Source organism: Pongo pygmaeus, chromosome 6, assembly GCF_028885625.2.
Source record: "Pongo pygmaeus isolate AG05252 chromosome 6, NHGRI_mPonPyg2-v2.0_pri, whole genome shotgun sequence".
NCBI classification, from domain to species: domain Eukaryota; kingdom Metazoa; phylum Chordata; class Mammalia; order Primates; family Hominidae; genus Pongo; species Pongo pygmaeus.
In genome coordinates, this window is record NC_072379.2 from 45,485,431 (window position 1) to 45,507,360 (window position 21,930).

Here is a 21,930-nt window from a genome sequence, read left to right on the forward strand (position 1 = left end):
TGAGGTCATAAAAATAATTTTATTTTAAAAGTAAAGTGAGTCTATCTGTCCGAGTAGAGTAACATTGTTTCCAGCTTGAAACATAATAAAAAAAAAAGCAAGCTTGAAACATAATAAAAAAAAATAGACAATTATTTTTGTATATTAGATATATAACATCACAGGACAATGGTCCTTGAGAGAGAGGATACAAATGACATATATGATTGCCATAGCTTGCTACTTGTGGAGGGTTTCCAGGCCATAGCTCAAGAAGAGAGGACCCAGGAGGTAACTAGATGTATTTTTATGTCTGTATGTAATATTACACATAAGTGTATAAAAATATCGGTAAGATATAAAACTATAGGTAAATAATAATAGTGATGATTAAATCAACATACATAACTAAACGAGTTTAAGTAAAACATAGCAAAACATGCCACAAAGCATATTCCATGACCCTAAAGAAGACCAGAGTCTTCTTTGAACACATTCATACTTTTTGCATTTGTGTCCACTTTTTTGGTGTTATCCTTCACTAGTTAGAAGTTGTTTGTTTAACAACGTTAAATACCTGGTTTTATATGCACAACTGATAGACATTTCTGCTAATTTTATAGAATTATAGTGCCTTAGTCAGGGTCCTTGTAGGAAACAAGAGTTAACTGTGGGGATCTTAATGAAGAGAATTTTTAGATGTGAGAAAGGTATGGGACATTGAGGTCCCTATGACCATCATCAAAGGGAAGCCAGTAGTATTCCTAAGATGATGGGGCAAATGGAAGAAATACTGGTGCCTAAGCCAGAGGTGGAGCTCTGGACTTGGGGCCACTCATTCGAAGCCGCAGACCCCTATAGAATTGAAGCATCAAAGCACAGAGAAAGTCGGGAAGGGCTAGGCCACACTGATTCTCCTCTCATCTTCTGTTTCCCAGCTGGAATCTTCCATTGGCCAAACCCAACAGAAGGCCAAAGGAGTGATGAAGAGCACAATGGGATCCCCAGGAATAAGGAAGGGCAGAGAAGCATGGAAAATTAATCTTGAAAGGAGCAGAGGGAACAAATGGAGAATAATCAGCATTACTCGTCTGGAAGCCTAATTTATAAACTAATTAGTTTAATTTCTAGATCTTATAATTATTGCAATCAAATTAATTTTTGCCATTGGAGTTTAAAGCCAATGTCTGCCCTTTCTGAGATTTAATTTTTAAGGTTATATTTTTTCTTTTTTAAAAACATTGACAGATAACATTGTATTTTTTTATCATATACAATATGATGTTTTGAAGTACATATGCATTGTGGAATGGTTAAATCTAGCTAATTAACAAATGAATTACCTCACATAGATATCATTTGTAGTGAGAGCACTTAACATTCACTCTCCACATTTTTCAAGAATATATCATCCTTAAGTATCATCACCTTGTTGTACAGAGATCCTTGTTGATCTCTGGAAATGTATTTCCCCTATCCAACCATAATTATGTACCCTTTGACTAGCATATCTTCATTCCCTCCTCCTTCCTCAGGTGATCCGAGTTTTAGTTTCAAAAGTTATGTGTGAGGCTTCTGGTTTCTAGTCCAGCACATGAAGAGCTTAGAAGTTGACATTTTATTCTGACAGCAAGTAAAAGCTGAACAAACTGAACAATCAACAGTTCTTAGATACATCAGAGAAGTGAGATCACTGTGCAAAAATGCTGCCTCCAAAATTGTATAGACAGACAGAAGGATACTAAGAATCACAACTTACCAGGGAATAAACCTATGAGCAGAAACTTCCACAAAAACCAGTGCCAGGCAGAAAAACCTGAACTATAGATAATTGATGACTTGCTGGAGGCTCAGTGGAGAAAAATCTGAGCGATAAAAACACCAGGGGACAAGTCATGGGAGACCCCCACACTTCTGTGAGTTTTACCTCCAGGAGCTCTACCAGGTTTGCACAGTGAAGAGCAGAGAAAAATCCCCTTGGCCATTAGGCATGGGAAGGGGATAAGTAATCATTTTAAAATGTGCCAGAGCATTTTGTTCTTCTTGGCAAGGCCTGCCGTCAAGAGAAACTACATTATCAGAGTCTAACCTATTGGGGATTTATAGAACCCAACTGACCTGGGGGAGGGAAATACCTTAGTCCAGCTCCCTCTAACCTTCCACATTGGGAAATGGAAATATTCAACTGCAGCCCACTCTAGCTTTCCTGTCCCAACTGCGGGTTGGGGAGGGAAAACTCAGAATGACTTGTGAAATTCTTAGACTGGGGCACAAGCTCACTAAAAGACTGTGACATAATCATAGAACTATAGAGTGCTTCTCCTTCCCCAACAACTTACCACCACATTGTAAAAGGCCTATTTATCACAGCTTCTTTTACACAGTTTCTTTTAGCACATTATGCCTGGTTATCAAGAAAAAATTACAACAGACACTGAAAGAAAGAAACGCAATTCGAAGAGACTGAGCAAACATCAGAAACAGACTGATATGGCAGGAATGTTGGAATAATCAGAGAGGAAATCTTAAAAACTATGATTAAGATGCTAAGGGATATAATGAAGAAAGAGACAATATGCAAAAATAGGTAGATAATGCAATCAGAGTAATGGAAATTCTAAGAAAGAATAAAAAAGAAATACTAGAGATCAAAAACACTAATAGAAATGAAAACTGCCTTTGATGAGCTCATTAGTAGATTGGACATAGCTAAGGAAAAATATCCCTGAGCTTCAGGCTATGTCAATAGAAACTTCCAAATGAAAAAATTAAAGAGGAAAAAAGACTTTAAAAATAAAACAGATTATCTAAGATCTGTGAGAAAACTACAACTATGGGATAAAAGATGTAACATGAATGTAATGGGAATATTAGTAGGAGAGAAATAAACAAAAAATATATAAAGCAATAATGACTGCAAATTTACCCCAAATTAACATCAGACACAAAATCACATATCTAAGAAGCTGAGAGAGCATCAAGCAGGATAAATGCCTAAAAAAGACATCTACATACAACATAACTAAACCACAATAAATTAAAGATTAAAAAATATTAAAAGAAAAAACACTTTACGTATAGAGGAGCAAAGATAAGAATTACATATAACTTCTCCTCAAAAACCATGCAAGCAAAAAGTGAGTGGAAAGAAATATTTAAAGTGTTGAGAAGAAAAATAAATCCTATAATTTTGTACCCTGCAAAATCATTCTTCAAAAATGAAGGAGAAATAGACTTTCCTGAACAAAAATTGAGGGAATTTGTTGCCAGTAGACTGCTAGGCAAGAAATGTTACAAGAAATTTTTCAGAAAGAAAAATAACATATATGTCAGATAGTCACATCTACATAAAGAAAGGGAGAGCATTAAAGAAGAGACAAGTGAAAGCCAGAAAAAATATTTTATTTATCTTATCTTGGATTGCTCTAACAGATTACAGTTTGCTCAAAATAATAATTGCAACAAAGTATTCAATTATGTATGCTTATGTATATACATATGCTTATGTATAATTATGTATGAGTGAAATGAAGGACAGCAATGTGTCAAGGGATAGAAGGAAAGAATTAGGAATATTTTATTATTGTAAGGTACTTGCACTACCTATGAAACTGTTTAGAGTTATTTGAAAGTGGATTCGCGTTTGTTGTAAATGTGTATTGCAAATTCTAGGGAAATAGGTTTAAAAGAGGGGAAAAAGAAGTATAATCAATATGCTAAGAAAGGAGAGAAAATGTAATCATGGAAATCATATAAAATGTAAATCATATAAAATGCTTAATTAAAACAACAAAAGGAAGAAAAGAGTCAAAGACAACAATAGAAAGAAAAAACAAGGGCAACAAATAGAAAACAGTTACATATTAATCCAAACATATCAATAATCACTTTAAATGCCAATCGTCTAAATATACAAATTAAAAGACAGAGATTGTCAGAGTGTGTTAAAAATAAGACCTAAGTACAGGTTATCTACAAGAAACTCACTTTAAATATAAAAATATATACAATTTAAAATTAAAGGAATGGAGAAAGGTGCTAATACTTATCAAAAGAAAGTGTAACTAACTATATTAATTTCAGGCAGAGAAGTCTTCAGAGCAAGGAAAGTTATCATGGATAAAAGAGTGGTATTACATAATAACAAAGCAGTTAGTTCTCTGAGGAGATCTAAATCCTTGATGTGCATGTGTCTAACAGAGCTTCAAAATAGATGAGACAAATTTGATAGAACTTCAAGAAGAAATAAATTAGTCCACTATTATAATCTAAAGTCTCAACACCCCTCTGTTATAGACAAATCCAGAAGGTAGAAAATTACTAAGGACATAGTTGGACTCGACAGCACCATCAAATAATTGAATATTATAATTGACATCTATTCACTACTTCATCCAATGACATTATAATACATATCCTTCTCAAACTTGCATGGAACATTCACCAACATGGAGCATATTCTGGACCATAAAATACTCCATAACAAATTAAATAAATATAAATTACATAATGGCTATCCTCAGACCACAATAGAATTAAATTAGAAATCAATAATAAAAGAAAGGTAGCTGGAAAATCCCCAAATACTTGGAAATAAAACACTACATTTAAAAATAACACATGAGTCAAAGAAAACAATCAAGAGAAAGCTAAAAACATTCTGAACTAAATAATAATGAAAATACAACTTACCAAATATTATGAGATGCAGCAAAAACAGTACTTAGAGACAAATTTATCAGTGAATGCATACATTAGAAAAGAAGAAAGAGCTGAAGTCAATAATCTAGTTTCTAAGTTAGGAAACTAAAAAAAGAAAAGCAAATTAAATCAAAACTAAGCAAAATAAAAAGTATAATAAAACTCAGAGCATAAATCAATAAAATTGAAAATAGAAAATCAATAGAGAAAATCAAGAAAACCAAAAGCTTGTTTTTTGAAATGACCAATACAATTGATAAGCCTCTAGCCAGGTTTACTAACAAAAAAAAAAAAGAAAGAAAGCAAAATTACTAATACCAGAAATGAAAGAGGAGACACCACTATAGAGCCTATGAACATTAAAAAGATAAGAAAAGAATATTATGAGCATATCTAAGCTCACAAATTTGATAACCTAGATGACATATGTGTTATATTGCACTGCTATAAAGAAATATTTGAGACTGAGTAATTTATAAGGAAAGAGGTTTAATTGGCTCACAGTTCTGCAGGCTGTACAGGAAGCATAGCAGCATCTGCTTCTAGGGAGGCCTTAGGAAGTTTCCAATCATGGCGGAAGATAAGGAAGGAGCAGGTGCATCATATGGCAAAAGCAAAAGCAAGAGAGAGAGCAAGAATAGGTAGGTAGGGGAGGGGTGCCACACATTTTTAAATGACCAGATGTCATAAGAACTCACTACTGTGAAGTTAACACCAAGCCATGAGGGATCCAGTGCCATGATCCAAACACCTCCCACCAGGCCCCACCTCCAACATTGGAGATTACAATTCAATTTTATATTTGGGCAGGACATCCAAACCATATTAAAATGGACAATTTCTTAAAAGACCAATCTGCCAAACTAAAATAAGAAAAAATAGACAGTATAAGTAGATCTATGTCTATTTAAAAAATTGAATTAATAATTAATTACCTTCTAAAATAGAAAACACCAGGCCAAGACGGGTTCACTGGGGAATTCTACCAAACATTTAATGAAGAAATTAGACCAAATCTCTACAGTCTCTTCTAGAAGATAGATACAGAGGGACTGTTTCCTCATTGTCTGAGGCCTATACTGCCCTACAACCAAAGCCAGAAAAAGATATTGCAAGAAAAGAAACCTACAGACCAATATCTCTCATAAACATAGAAGCAAAATTGTTTTGCAAAATATTAGCAAATCAAATGTAACCATACATAAAAAGAATTATACCACAAAACTTGGTGGAATTTATCCTATGTAAATAGGCCTGGTTCAACATTTGAAAATCAATTAATGTAATTCATCACATCAACAACTAAAGAAAAACCCCATGATCATATCAATATATACAGAAAAAGCATTTGACAAAATCTAACACCCATTCATTAGAGAAACTCCTGGCAAAGTAGAAATTAAGGGAATGCCCTACTTGATGGTGAGAAACTAGAAGATTTCCTTCTAATATCAAGAACAAAGCAAGCATGCTCTTTCTTACCACTCCTTTTCAAAATTGTACTGGAAGTCAAAACTAATGCAATAAAACAAGAAAAAGGAATAAAAAAAGAAAAGACAATAAAAGGGTATACAGATTGTGAAGGAAAAAATAAAACTCTTTGTTCTCAGATGACATGTTTGTTTATGTGAAAATCCAAAAGAATGGATAAAAAGCTCTTGGGACTAATTAGCAATTATAGTAAGGTTTCAGGATGCAAGGTTAATATAGAAAAGTCAATTACTTTTCTATATACAAGCAAAGAACTGCTGGAATTTGAAATAAAAAACATATCATTTCCATTAGCACTCCCAAAACCGAAGTACTTAGGCATAAATCTAACAAAATATGTACCTGATCTATATAAGAAAAACTAAAAACTGTGGTGAAAGAAACTAAAGAACTAAATTTTAAAAAGATATGGAACATATTCATGGATAGGAAATTTTAATATTGTCAAAATATCTGTTCTTGGCTGGGCACAGTGGCTCACACCTGTAATCCCAATACTTTGGGAGGCCGAGGCAGGTGGATCACTTGAGGTCAGGAGTTCAAGACCAGCTTGGCCAACCAGTGAAACCCCATCTCTACTAAAATACAAAAATTAGCCAGGCATTGCGACACGTGTCTGTAATCCTAGCTACTTGGGAGCTGAGGAATGAGAATCACTTGAACCTGGGAAGCAGAGGTTACAGTGAGCCAAGATTGTGCCACTGTGCTCCAGTCTGGACTACAGAGTGAAACTGTCTCAAGAAAAAGAAAAAAAGTCAGTTCTTGCCAACTTGATCTGTAGATTCAATGCAACTCTAATCAAAATCTCAAGTTATTTTTGTAGATATAGACAAATTAATTCTAAAATTTATTATGGAAGGGCCAAAAGCAACAATTGGCAACATGATATTAATGAAAAAAGTTATAGGACAGACATTACCTGATTTCAAGACTGACTATAAAGCTATAGTAATTGAAAGAGTGTAGTATGGGCAAATAATAGAAAAATTGATCAAAGGAATGGAATAGAGACTCCAGAAATAGACAGACATAAATATAGTCAACTAATCTTTGACAAAGGAGCAAAGGCAATGCAATGGGAAAATAGTATTATTTTCATCAAATTGTACTGAACAGCTAAACATCCACATGTAAAAAACAAATGAATCTAGACACAGACTTTAAAACTTTAACAAAATTAATTCAAAATGTATCATAGACCTAAATGTCAAATGCAAAAATCTAAAACTTTTAGAAGATAACATAGGAGAAAATATATATGACCTCACCAGAGTCATGATCACCAAAAAACCCACGAAATTTATAAGCTAGACTTCATTAAAATTAAAAACCTACTTTGTGAAATACACTGTCAAGAGAATGAGAAAGTAAGCCACCGGCTGGAAGAAAATATTTGCAAAATACGTATCTAATAAATCAATTAATAAATCTATTAATCAAAATATACAAAGAAGGCTTACAACTCAACGATACAAAAATAAACAACCCAATTAAAGTGGGCAAAATATCTGAACAGACATCTCACCAAAGCAGACATACAAATGGCAAATAAGCATATGATAAACAACATATATCAACAGAGAATTGCAAATTTAACAAAGATACCACTACACACCCATTAGATGGCCAAAATTCAAAACTCTGATGACATCAAAAGCTGGCAAGGCTGTAGAGCAACAGGAAATCTCATTCACACTGGTGGGAATGCACAATGGTACAGCCACTTTGGAAGAAAGTTGGGCAGTCTCCCACAATATTAAACATACTCTTACCATAAGATTCAGCAATTACTCTCCTTGGTATTTATTCAAATAAGTTGTAAACTTACGTCCATGCAAAAACCTACACACATATGTGCACCGCAGCTTTATTCATAATTGCCAAAACTTAGAAGCAACTAAGATGTCCTTCACAGGTGAACACACAGACAAACTGTAATAATTCTAGACACCAGAATATTATTTGGCACTAAAAATAACTGAACTATAAATCCAGGAAAATACATAGAGGAACCTTAAATTCATATTGCTAAATGGAAGAAGCCAATCTGAAAAGATTACACATGCCTTGTAATTCCAACTAAGTGACATTCTGGAAAAGGAAAACAATAAGTGCAGTAAAAGGATCAGTAGTTGCCATGGATTGAAGAGGAGGAAGCGATGACTAGGAAGAGCACAGAGGACACTTAGTGCAGTAGAACTGTTTTACAGGACACTATAATGGTGGATACATGTCATTATACATATGTTAAAAGCCATAGACTGTACAACACCAAGAGTCAACCCTGATGTAAAGTATGGACTTTGGGTGATAATGATGTGTTGACATAGGTTCATAGATTGTCACAAATGTACCACTCTGGATTAGGAATTTGATAGTGGGGAATAATGGGGAAGGCTATGTCTATGTGAAGACAGGAGATGTATAGGAAATCTGCTCAATTTTTCTGCAAACTTAAAACTTCTAAAAAATAAAATTTATTGTAACAAAATAGTTATGTATTATTTATCTTGTCAGGATAAATGGGACTCCCTTCTTGCAGCCTGCCCAGTGCCATGTACCCGTTGTGAGGTTTGGAATGCAGCTCACTGGAGAAAGGAGACATGGAAAAAGCAATAACTAATAGCAGTGATCAGGTTGTGACTGGACCTTGTACAACTATAAATGACAGAGAGGCAAATGGTATGATTTATTGAAGTCAATAATCTGATTCATAAACTCTTAATTAAAATAAGAGTTACAGTCAATTGTTTTAGAATACAACAGATAAATAGTGTTTTCCAGTTAGTAAGTAGTATGATGCAAACTGTCATTGGTAATAGCAATAATAATAATCCTGACATCTCTCCAGAAATGACTACTGGGAATCTCAATAGTTTGGTCTCTCATTTTAAAAAGCCTTCAAATATGTTACAACATGATATACATTTTAGTGTATATTACTAAGCAAACTTTTTGAGGAAAGGAAAAGATTTAATTTATTTAAACACAATTTACTTTTAAAACAACTCTGTAGTAACTATTATCATTCAACTGAATCCAACCATTAATTAAGTCAAAGAATGGAAAAAGTCTATGAAGAGATATTGTCATGTCAATTCTTCCAGATTACAAATTTAAAAGATTAATTCATCAATTTTTTCACAAGGAAATCAAAATTCTTGACAGATCTTTGACCTATGCTAGGCCCAGTGTGAAGTCTTGTGTGGTCTGAATTTGTGTGGCCATTCATCAATATGATGATTCATCCGTGGTTTTAGCTTCCAACACACCAGACGATTTTAACTTGGGCATTGCTGGGAATTATTCAGAAAATTGGCTTCTCTACTGTGTGGAGGGAAGGAAACTGAGAATAAAACCATTATTTTGTTATGCAGCTATAAGTTTTTACATAAACTGATGGATTTAACCTTTTCATTGAAAACAATAACTAGTCCTTTATAGCTAGTGTGTCTCAGTTAGGGTTCATTTTATGTAGGAAGCCTATGAAACAGCTGAGTCTTTCAGAAATCCAGAAAGTCTTGGAGGTAGTAGTGAGGAACATTGACATGAGTTGGTGAAACAAACTTCTCACCCTAAATATCCTGATGCTGTTTCCCCCCACATATTTTACTTATATATTAATAAATCAGTCAAGGGTTTTTAAAAAAATTTTTCTTCCTTCTGAATAAATTGTTGCATTATAAGTTTGAAAACAACTAATCAAATTAATAAACGTATAAACAGTGGCTTTGTTTCTGTCTCTGCATCCAGGATGTATTTGTTTACTTGATTTATAATATAATTGAATAAAATTCACCCACTCATAGTTAGCTTTAAGTTTACAGATCATGGACAAAAGATAGAAAATTTAGATCTTCTATTAGTGCTTCGGGTTTAAACAATTTAAATGCCTTTTTTTAATGATCATAAGCAATCCATTTATAGTTTGTTTTAATCTGTTTGACAAAAGAGAAGGACACAATAGAGTGCCTCACTTTCCTTCTGGCTAGCAAGTCCTCTTAAAATACAAGTAGCCATACAGACAGACAGGCAAACATATGACTACACAAAGCCCTATTTGTAAAAACTAACGTTGCAATTTCCAGTAAGCAGAAACCCATTTTCTCCATTGCATCTGTAAGGTTTTAGGAATGTGTGTCAGTCTGACCTCTTTCTCTAGCCCCTACATAGTTGAACCTGGAACAAACTCCCATCTGTGTTGTGGCTGCAGTACTCCTGATGGTTCAGCATATGAAGAACCTTTTCTAAAGGGGCTGCAGGCCTCTTTTTAGACAGAATATTAGAGTATCAGAAGAATCCCAGGGTATCTCACACTTCACTCCTGTGCCCCACCAAGGCCCAGCTCCTGTAATAGATATACGTCTCGAGGCTCTTGTGGATGGCCAGGGGAAGTTCCTCAAGGCTGGGGAAGGCAGAGACCTCAGGGATCTGATGCACTAGGGCATCATTGATCACGTGTGCCTTAGTAGGTGGGCGCACAAAGCAGTGAATGAAGAAATGCTCAGAAAATAGCAATTTGCCCCTGTAACGTATGAATTTTGAAAAACAATTGATGCATCAGCTTATCCAAACTGCTTTTACAAACGGGGTGGAGAAATGCATCCATCGACATCCTGGTGTGTGGAAGTGGTGTGTGTGTGTGCATGGATGTGTGTGAATTTGGGAGTGATTAATATATAATATTATTGAGACTATGTTGTCCTCCTGGCTAAACTGGTCACCCATGAGGAGATACTGAATAACTAGTTGATTGACATGATTTCCTGCAGGTTAGAATCAAAGCTCTAGAATTGTAGATTGGAGTTCTATTCACATCAAAGTAGTGAATAAAGTCATGGGAGTGGATTAGCTCACCGAAAGAGGAAATACGGAGTCCACCTTAGAGGAAGGTACCTAAGGGAGGCCAGAGAGCTTCCTGTAGGAGGTGACACCTGAACTGAGCCTGCAGGCAGAGGTGTCAAAAAGGACACTGCCAGAAAAATTTTCAAATGTGTGAATATTTACTTAGTGTTAAAAAAATAAAAACCCTGCTATTTGGGAAGCACATAGACTATACGGGGCTGTATTGAAACAGATGGGCATAAAGGTAGATTGAAGGCATATGAGATATATAACTGTAGCTCTTTTAAATAATTATCTCATGCTATGATCCATCAATAGAGAAAATAAAGAAGATAAGGTGAAGAGAGAACAAGAGAGGAAGAAAGAAAGATAATAACATGGAAAAAGCTGGATAGTAATAGAAAAAGAGATACACTAGCGGGAAAGAGGAACTAGACCATGAGAAAGATGAGGCTGACATAAAGGAGAGGCTTCAGGAATCGAAGATTAGTGTGAGAGGCCCCAATTCCATGCTCTTCTGAACCTGAACGTCACCATATCATCATCTGGCATCCTCGGCCAGGTACAGAGCCTATTAGTATGCGTTAGTAGGTGTGGCTGCTGGACTGCTCTACTCCTTAACTCAAGACTCTGTTCTGGCTGACATAACCATATAAGCACAGCTGCCCCGGGACAGTGGCGCTTATCTGTATGAAGCAGAAGTGACCATGTCAGAAAAAAACAAGTCTGAAGGTCATGTCTGGCTTCCCAGCCACAGGTTCCTCATCCAATACTAAACAGACGAAAGAGTTAGAAATGCGACCTAAATAGTAGCCTGTCTTTTCCTCATGGGAAAGAAATCTCAGCTAACCTCCCAGAAAAGAAAGAAAAAATGAAATGAAAATATGCATCCATACTCTAACTACTGAAGAATAAATATTGCCTATAGTTTAATCTATGGCACAGAAAGAGAAGAATCCATTAACAAATCATATACATATATTTTCCTTTGTCACCAGTAGCGTCTCTATTTCTGGCCTCCTAAAGAGCTGCAAATTGTACGTTTTCATTCCCATGCACCACGCGGAGCCATGGGAAACACTGCAGGCAGAGGAGATTGTGGGGTCTGCACCCTGGCATAGAGGGCCTTATGGCCCTGGTAATTCCGTCTTTCTGGAGTTGGTATAACTGGAGCCGCAGTTTTTACCCATGAACTTGTGTAATCCAGAGATTTTATTCACCTGATTCATTCGTGTTCTTGTATTTTCTAAACTTACTCCATTTTACAGGTTATAAGACCCATACAAGCAAAGTTTTGCTGAACTGAATATACTGAATCATTACAACAACTATTATAATTAAAGAAATGCTGGTATGAACAAGATATCATTAATTTTTCTCTTTGTATGTCATAGATTAATTAAAACTATCGGCAACACATTATTTTTGACTATACGGCATGTAAAACAAGAGATAGTCTATGTGCTACACAAAAACATTTCTTTGGCTCAAGTCTTTTATCCTCATGATTTAAGCTAACAGATCTCCGTTGCACAATATGGAAAACTGAAGTAAACCTTGAACTGGAATGTTCAGGTAAGTCCATAATTAATAACTCAAAAATAAGAGACTGGTTTAAGTTATTTAAATAAGTATAATGAATTCTTATTTATCTCGACAGTGATTAATAGTTCACCGTAGTTTTAAAACTGTAAAATACTACATGGTTCTCAAAGTAAAAATTATTCTTATTCAACAAATACCAAACTTTTTTTTTTAAGACAAAGTCTCACTGTCTCCCAGGCTGGAGTGCAGTGATGCGATCTCAGCTCACTGCAACCTCCGCCTCCCGGGTTCAAGCGATTCTCATGCCTCAGCCTCACAAGTAGCTAGGATTACAGGTGCCCACCACCACGCCTGGCTAATTTTTGTATTTTTAGTAGAGACGGGGTTTTACCATGTTGACCAGGCTGGTCTCAAACATCTGACCTCAGGTGATCCACCCACCTTAGCTTCCCCAAGTGCTGGTATTACAGGCGTGAGCCACCACACCCAGCCCAAACATATCTTTATCAAGATTTATTAGTGTAAGCACTGAGGCACAGAAACTAAAGAATTTAGTCCTAATTCCACCAAAACTAGATCTTTGGACAACAGAAAAGCAGGTGAGCTCCCCACACCTCTGAAAAGTCAGTGTTCCTGGAAGGAATGCTGTCTGCATTTGGAGTGAGATAAGGCCTCTAAGCGTCCTAGGCTATGCTACAAGATGGTTTGTGTCCCTGGCCCTCTGAGGTGCACAGTTAGTGCCAGAGTGGCAGCCCTCCTTCATGGTTATTCCAACTACAAAACAGTTCCCACACAGGTCCAAACTGCCTGGGGCCAGGACCCCTGTGGTTGAAAAACAACGTAGATCATCTTTAAAGTCCCTTCCTATACTGACATCAAATAATTGTGTGTGTGTTTCTTTTTTTAGCATTGCTTGGCACACATATTGTAAATCATTATCTTAAAGTCTACACTTGGAATAAAACAGAAAAAAGATAACAAATTTAGTCTGGTTTACTTTCACACAATTAACCTTACATTTCACACCAATTACAAATGCTTATTTACAATTCCAGCATTCCTCCCATCCTTCAGCTACATGACAGTTTCATATTTCTCCTGACAAGTTATTTCTTTAGCAACACCTTTCATTTGAAACCCAAAGGCAGTATCTTCTCTAACTTCTAAGCCAAATTTCACATATCAAGGAATTAATTGTAATGCCACTTCTTTGTGTTAAGGCATTTTCCATGGAAGACAGAATCCTTGGGATAAAATACAAAGTTTAGAGGCCTTTAGAATCATGAATTTCTCTATTGGTTTATTTTATTTTATTTTATTTTATTTTATTTTACTTTTTGAACTAGGTGGGAATTTTTTGAACTAGGAGTGAATTTCCTGAGTACTGTATTTTCTAAGGACCAGGCCACGAGCCAGGCTCTCTGCATATATTATTTTATTGATCAGAAGTTTTTATGGTGCTAACCCAGTATTTTGAATCTAGAAGCTATGGCAAGGCTAGAGTTGGGCAAGTCCACACAACTGAGATGCCTATACCCTAGATTTTATGTGTGTGCACGTGTGCATCCTTATTATTTGGGATTATTATGCTGCAAACCCACTGTTCTCTTCATGTATAGTAGTCTCTCTAGTTACTAGGGGGAAGAAATTACGTTCACAAATAATTCAATATTTCAGAAAGTTTATTTGGGTGCATCTGGCATTCTTCAGGATTCATAACCTTGTAAGAAATTATTATTACTGAATTTAACTGTATTAACTTTCTTACTGCTTACTCCCATTTCCAACTATCTGTGTGGTGCATATATTCCCTGAAGGTCAGATTCCTGTGTGGTCCATATATTCCCTGAAGGTCATATTTTGGACATTAACATGGCAGCTCTCCCACATAGACCCTTCCAAAAATCAAACAGAGCAACAAATAAATCTTATGCTTTATTGCACTAACTTCTCAGAGTGGACTTTTCCATTTATTTTTCTCATCATCTTCCCACAAATCCTTGAGAGATAAAAACAAACAAACAAACAAACAAACAAAAATCAGTCCTTAACCTGTCAACCACTTAACCTGTGACTGAATTACAATTGGGGTGCCACTTATGCAAAATAACGTTGGCATCATGCTCCAAATACACAAATATTTTTAGAAAAAAAAATGCCACTAGATTTTTAATTTCTAAAAGCACAAAAACTCTCAACTGTTGAATTCACCAGAAGTCCCCAAATTGCCCAGACATTAATCATGGTCTTGGGCATGAGGCTAGCTAGTTATCATTGTTGTTAACCAAAGGTGTGTTTTTCTTACATACTTTCCCCAAAACACAACCTCACATGACTTGATTTTCAAAATCACAATTGGCCTTCTGAAACCCAGAGCTCTCATTTCTCAGTGGGTAGCTTTTTAGTGGTGGAAATAATAATGCTGCTAATACTTGATTCAATCCAATAACCCCAGTGATTTTTGCCTTGCATCACCTCAATTACTTAATTGTCTGCTTATTAATGACAGTGGTGGTTCTCAAAGTGTGGCCTGGGGATCCTGATGAGTCCCTGAAACTCCTTTACAGAGTCTTTGCAGTCAAAGATATTGTCATAAAAAAAATAGTAAGACATTATTTGTCTTTTTTGCTCTCATTCTCTTAAGAGTGTACAGAGAATCTTCCCAGAGGCTGTAACAACACAGTAGATTGAAAACAGAAGCATATGTAAGAATCCAGCTATCTTCCCTGAAGGCACATGTTAAGAGATTGGAAGAAACATAAAACAATGCCACTATTAATTTTATTATTATTTTAGAAAATACAGTTATATTCACTAAAATATATTCTTTATGTTAAGATGCGATGGGTTTTATCAGATATTATTTTTAAATACTTCTAAACTCTGATGTAAAATATAGTAAATATAGACAGATATAATTCCTGTGAACAAAAGTTCTTTGGTTTTAGTTATGAACAATTTTTAAGAGTGCAAAGTTATCCTGGGACCAAAAAGTTTGAGAACCACTGATCTACACCCATGTGAATAATTTCTTGTAAAGGAAGAAGCCAAAAATCTACTATGAGTCTGATAAACTTTGATTTTTAAAAGAAATCTGATTCATGAAGCAGCCAGAATAAATATACTATATGGATATGCTGCTTTTATTTTTTTCTGAAATTCTTCTTCATGAGTCCATGTAACCTGCCTTTGCATTTTCTTTCCTACCCCAACCCTGTAAATAAGTACTTTTCCTCTCTGATGCTTCACTGTTGGAAGGTAGTATGGTAATTTCTTTGTATTAGCACATGCACATGCACACACACTCCTTTATAAACGTTATTGGGTATTCCCTACTTGCAACTTTCCCAATCACTGAACTCTGTGAGTCAAGCCTCAATGTTAGGACTTGATTTGTACCCATTCTTTGTATCATCTGCAAAAATTAAGGCATGATTCAGGGAAACCACTACTCAAGAATGCATGAGGGAATAAAGCTTCGAAACTCCACTAAGTTCTTATTTTTCCCTTTGCACCAAGTACTTTATCAGTTCACTCTGACACTGGATTTTCAGAAGGGCTGATTTTATTTCTCTGGGGCCCAACAATAATGGCCAGATTCCTCTCTCTCTTACCCTGTCTTTCAGAACCTGGAAAAGAACAATGCAGCGTTCTGGAGGTTTCAGGTGGCAGCCAGTACCTTGCCAGCATGCTTGACACCTGAGTCCTCCGGTGAAGAACACAGTTAACTCCTTTGGAGGCGGCAAGCTAGCCAGTGCCTGGAGACATATGGTGACTTCTTCCCTGCCAGAGAAACCAAGGCCCTCTGCCAGGAACTTGGCCAACTAGTACCAGCTCTCAGGCCTCCCTTCCCAGGGGATGATAAGTGAGCATCCCCAGCTTTGTTGTTTGTCTTGAGTCTAGCGGCAGTCCGAGTTCCTGGGTATCATGGTGTCGGGCGCACAGAAAAGGAGAGAACCTGATCGATCGATAGGAGAGACATGATAAAGAGGACAGCATCCTTCTCTGATCTCTTTGCTGATTGGAAACGCAACACAGTGGCGCCCAGGTTCTGCTCCAGCAAGTGAGTTCCATACACCAGCTCAGGAAAGGGAGCGCAGAGGCAAAGGGCACACTGCTCTCAGGTTCAGCGAAGTCCAGTTTCATCGCTCTGTGCCGTGGAGAGGTGTTTATGCCAGCTGGAGTCATTTTTCCCTGGAGTTCCTGAGGACGCTTGAGATCCCTTCCTTTTTTTTTTTTCTCTCTCTCTCTTTTTTAAGTTTTGTTTAATAATAATTTAAAAAGTAAAAACCTGTATGTGGTTTTTTAAGAAAATCAAGCCCAGAAAGTTAGCTATTAAATAACTGTAAGTGCCCCATATTCCGGAACCCAACTTTTATTGTTCAACTGCAGGTAACTACAACCAATAATTTTTTTGTATCCAGAAAATAATCAAGTGTGTGTGGTGTTCAGCATGCATACCTATAGCATAGTAATGGTTAACAGTGCAGGATGTGGAGTCAGACTGCCTGGTTTTGAATCCTCGTACACCACTTACTAGGACTCTGGGCAAATTACTCTGACTTTCTGGGTCACAGGGCCTGTTGATAATACCTATCTTTTAGAGTTGTTAAGAGTCAATGCATGTAAAGTGTTTAAAATAGTACCTGGCACATAGTAACAATTAAGTAAATGCTGAGTATTATTATTTTATTATTCATATAATTATTTATGTATAACTGCATTTTAAAACTTATACAAACACAAATTAAGCATGCTGTTTTTAACTTATACTTTTTCCATCAAATAAAACTGCTATGAGATTTTTCTCATGTAAACACAGAGCTGCCTCATTCTTTTTTAAATAGCTTTATATATTTAAAATTATTGTATATATGTATGTTTTAAAAATTCAGCTAGATTCCTATTGGCTGACATTTGGACATTTCCTGTTTTTTTTTAATAGAAAATGCTTGGAAAATTTTTCTTAATGTATCTCAATGATACATTTCTGGCAGTGGGATTGCATGGTCAAATAATATGTTTTTTGAATTTTTTTTATTTTTAGCATTTAAAATTTTAATCTATTTGGAATTATTTTTGATACACTGTAAGGTGAAGAGCCCAGCCTTGTTTTCTTGTAGATTGATGGCCAATTAAGCAAATATTATTTATTAAATAAAGCATTTTTCCTCACTGAATTGAAAGCCTATTTTTTATATATTAAATTCTGAATCTGTTTTAAATCTTTATTCTGTTTCAATTATATATATTGTTAATATTGTACACCATTTCCATCAAATCTATCAAATTCACCAGATGGTAAACACATTTTAATTTTTGTAGGAGTTTTATAGAAATGTGTATTACGGAAATGCAGCATCAATATACAACTCTCATTTCCCCATACTCTCCTCTCAGCTCTGAATATCATTAATGATTTTAAATTATTTTTGCAAACCTACTAGATGGAAAGTCATATCTTATTTTTTCATTTGAATATTTTAATTTAAAGTAGATTTGAAGAAGTTTTTGCATATTCTTTTGCTATTTGTTTCACAGTTTCTATCAGATTATATTTTTTCATATATATGTTTTAAATATTCTTTCTATTTCAAGTAAATTAACCTCTAGTCAACAATGAATGCTTTAATATTTTTTAAGATTTTGTCTTTTAATTTTATTTTTCATATTTTTACTATATGTTAATTTTAATTTTATTGTTCAATCGTTTCCTTGATAGGGTCGTGATTTGGATATCTGCTTATAAAGATTTTTTTGCACTCCTGTACACACATATACACACATATTGACACAAACATTTCCTTGTCTTCTAGGTCTTTTGTAAATTTGTTTTTAGGTGTATGTATTTTTAAAGAACTGAAATTTATTTTGGTATAAGACCTCACAGGTATTCACAAATATTTCATTTATGTTTCAAATGTCTAACCAGTTGTCAACATTATTTATTGACTATTTTATCTTTTCAATACTGATTTACAATACCAGAATTATTAAGTACTAAAATGTACATTTTTACATAATCTATTCGAGTACAAAAATGTATGATTATGATAGCTTCATGATATGGTCAATGTCCGATTTGACTGACACTATCTTGCTGCTCTTATTCTGCATAATTTTGAGCATTGGATTTTTCCAGATGAAGTTTAATATTACTTTCTTAATTTTCCTACCAGAAAAAAAACATGCTAAGCTGTGAGCAATTTAAATAAATAAAATTGTATATTTGGGGTGTTAAGATTATTAAAATGAGTAGCCCTGCTTGCTTTTTCTAAACTCTTCTGTCCTCTCCCACTTTATGGATTTTGCCTCTTCTGTTCCCTCTGCCTGGAATGCTTTTCCCCCTGGCAGCCACCTGGCTTGCATCCTCACTTCCTTTGGTCAGAACTTTAAATATCACTTGTCACTGAGGTCTTCCCTTACCAGCCCCTGGCCATGCTGTTTAAAAAAACAAAACAAAACAAAAAACACTTTTATCCAACTCTTCAGCCCTATCAATCTGCCTTCTTGCTTTACATCTCTCCATAGCACTGAACACCGTAACATATGATGTATTTTTTAGTTTGTGGACTGTCCGTCTCCCCTCACTAGGTCCCCCTCCATGAGGCCAGGGACTTTTGTGTATTTTGTTCACTACTCCCCGAGACCTAGAATGGTGTTTTTTATGCAATAGGCCCTCAATAAATATTTTCTGAGTAACTGAATGAATAAATGAAGGAATCTTCAAAATCAAGCATTCTGATCCAAGATGTAATCTGGTTTAACATTTTAGTTTTCTTTCATGTCCTTTATATTAATATATAAGTAGTTTACATTTAAAAGTGTGTTATTCCTATTTTTCTATTGTAGAGGAAACATATTTTCCTGGTCTATTTTTTAACTGGATATTGTTTATACAAAGAAAGGGTATCCAATTTTTATTTTAATTTTGTAACTAGCTTCTGATTAAAGATCATTCTTTCTAATAACTTTTTAGTTAGTTTTCTTCAGTTTTCTAGGTTTTCAAAATTAGGTTATGCAAATAATGATAATTTTTTGCATATGCATTTCAATTATTATACCTTATTTAGAGGTGTTCCTTAATTACATTGCCTGCTATTTGCAGAACAATGTTAACTATAGTAATTATAAGACATCTTTCGCTTAATCTTTAGTAAAAATATTTCTGTGTGTTTCATCATTGTAATAACTTTTTATTTCCTGTTTTGCACATATACAAATATACACATATATACACACATGCACACAAAATGCCACAGAAATATCTATTGAATTCTATGTCAGTTTAAAAAAAAAAACAAATTAGCAATGGTTGTTGAATTTTATTAAATTATGTTTTGATATATTTGAATTGAATATGTTTTTAATTTTTTAAACCTATTTATATGATGAGTTACATGATTTGTTAATAACAAATCATCTTTGGGTTTCTGAGGAAAACCTATTAGATTATTTTGTATTTTCTTTCAAGATGCTGCTGAATTTTGACATTCTTTTTAAGATCTTTAAATTCATATTTATAAATAAAATTGATCCATAGAGTGTATTTTCTTTGCCATTTGGTGGGTTTTCAAATCAGATGTATCAATTATCTTTATATGAGATAATCATTTATTTCGAAAATTATTTTAATCTTTTTTTCTGCATTCTTTCATTGACATAAAGCCTTTTTCATGGCTGCCAATTTCTGATGTTGTCAATTTGGTTCTTGATATTTCTAATTTAGTTATTCTTTACTTCTTCTTCTTTTTGATTTAGTTTTTATTTTTTTGTAGAGACGGGGTTTTGCTTTGTTGCCCAGGCTGGTCTCCAACTCCTGTCCTCAAGCAATCCTCCTGCCTTTACCTATCAAAGTGCTAGGATTATAAGCATGAGCCACTGTGCCCAGCCTAATTTAGTTATTCTGTAATTATTTTATTTTGATCCAGAATTTATTTCCTTAGCTTTGAAATTCATTATTTTTTGTTTTAAAGTTTTGTTCTTGATGCCTTTCTTTAAAAAAAAAAATCTGTTTAAGTTATGGAGAGAAAAACGCCCACTGCAGGGGATTTCCTGGCTTATATTGCCTTATGAAATGCAAGCATGATCTGTCTTAGGCATGCTCTTCTCTTCTCCATCATTATCACAGTGGAATTTTTGTGAGTTACCATGAGTTGGTGTGCTGGAGCTGGTTCATGAGAGTCAAATGTTTGCACCTCTTTCTAATTTCCTAATTGGCTATGGTGGGGTTATTTACACCATGGAAATTAGCAAATGCTACAAATGCTTTTTTTGTTTTCCCTCCAAGAGCTTTTTATTAAATACTTACCTGCGCATTACTTCTTACCATAACATAGATATAGATATTATGCAACTAGTTACCATAATATTTTTTGACAAAATCTAAAGAGTCTATTAAATCTTTGTTCTAATGAATTCTCCTGGACATTTGTGTCACCTTTTCTTGTCTTCCTCCTTAGAACTTCAGTATGAAGTCAGAATAATGTGTGTTTTCTTGTAATTTTCTAATTTTCTTTAAGAGCTTGGAGAGAGTGAGAGCAGGGAGCACTTTTGTACCTCAATACGCAGTTGTGCTTGGAGGGCCTGATCTTGGCTTTGCCTTCAACAACTTGGTTAAGGGGGTGTGTGCTGGAGTTTACTTCTCCTGAGCACCTCTTCTTCCAGTTTGGGTTAACTTCAGAGACAGAAGTTCCTTCCTCCCATGCCCATTCATGAAGGATCCTCAGAACCTTATCATTAGCTCCCAGTTATCCCCTCCCCTGCTTCACCCTCAGCTCTCAAACATCTGTCCTATTCCCCTCCTAGCAAGTGTAGGGCAAAGATCAGTAAATCCCAAGGCTGTGGGCCCCAACTTCTCATTTAGAAGTAGCTGATGCAGCTCTTTGTTTAACTGGGCTGCTCTATGTGCCTGTTCTATGAGGGCCTCAGAATACACTCCCAGATTTTTGGGTTATTTTCTCCTGTCTTCTATTCAGCTAAGTGCCTGCGTTTATTGGTGGAGATTACCTATTTATTGGTGGAGAAACTAAGGTGACTCCAATTTTCCAGGTGGAAGTCTTGCCCAGTTTTCATTTGTTTGACCTCAGGTGAGGCTTTGCAGTATTGAAGAGGGGCTTCCAATTTTCAGAGATTTTCTTTTCCTCCCCGTATCCTGCCCAAGAACCTATACATATTTCCTCTGTCTAAGTGTCCCTCAGTTAGGGGGTATTAATGGAGTTTTGTTCTAGATTTTTCCACTTTTTTCCCAAGATTGATTCTGAAGGTCAAGTTGAAGAGTCACACCAATTCTCAAGATTAATTCTGTCTTTCCCTCCCCTCATTCATTACTTTTTAGTTTATGATCTTAAAGTTGTGCCTTTTTTACTG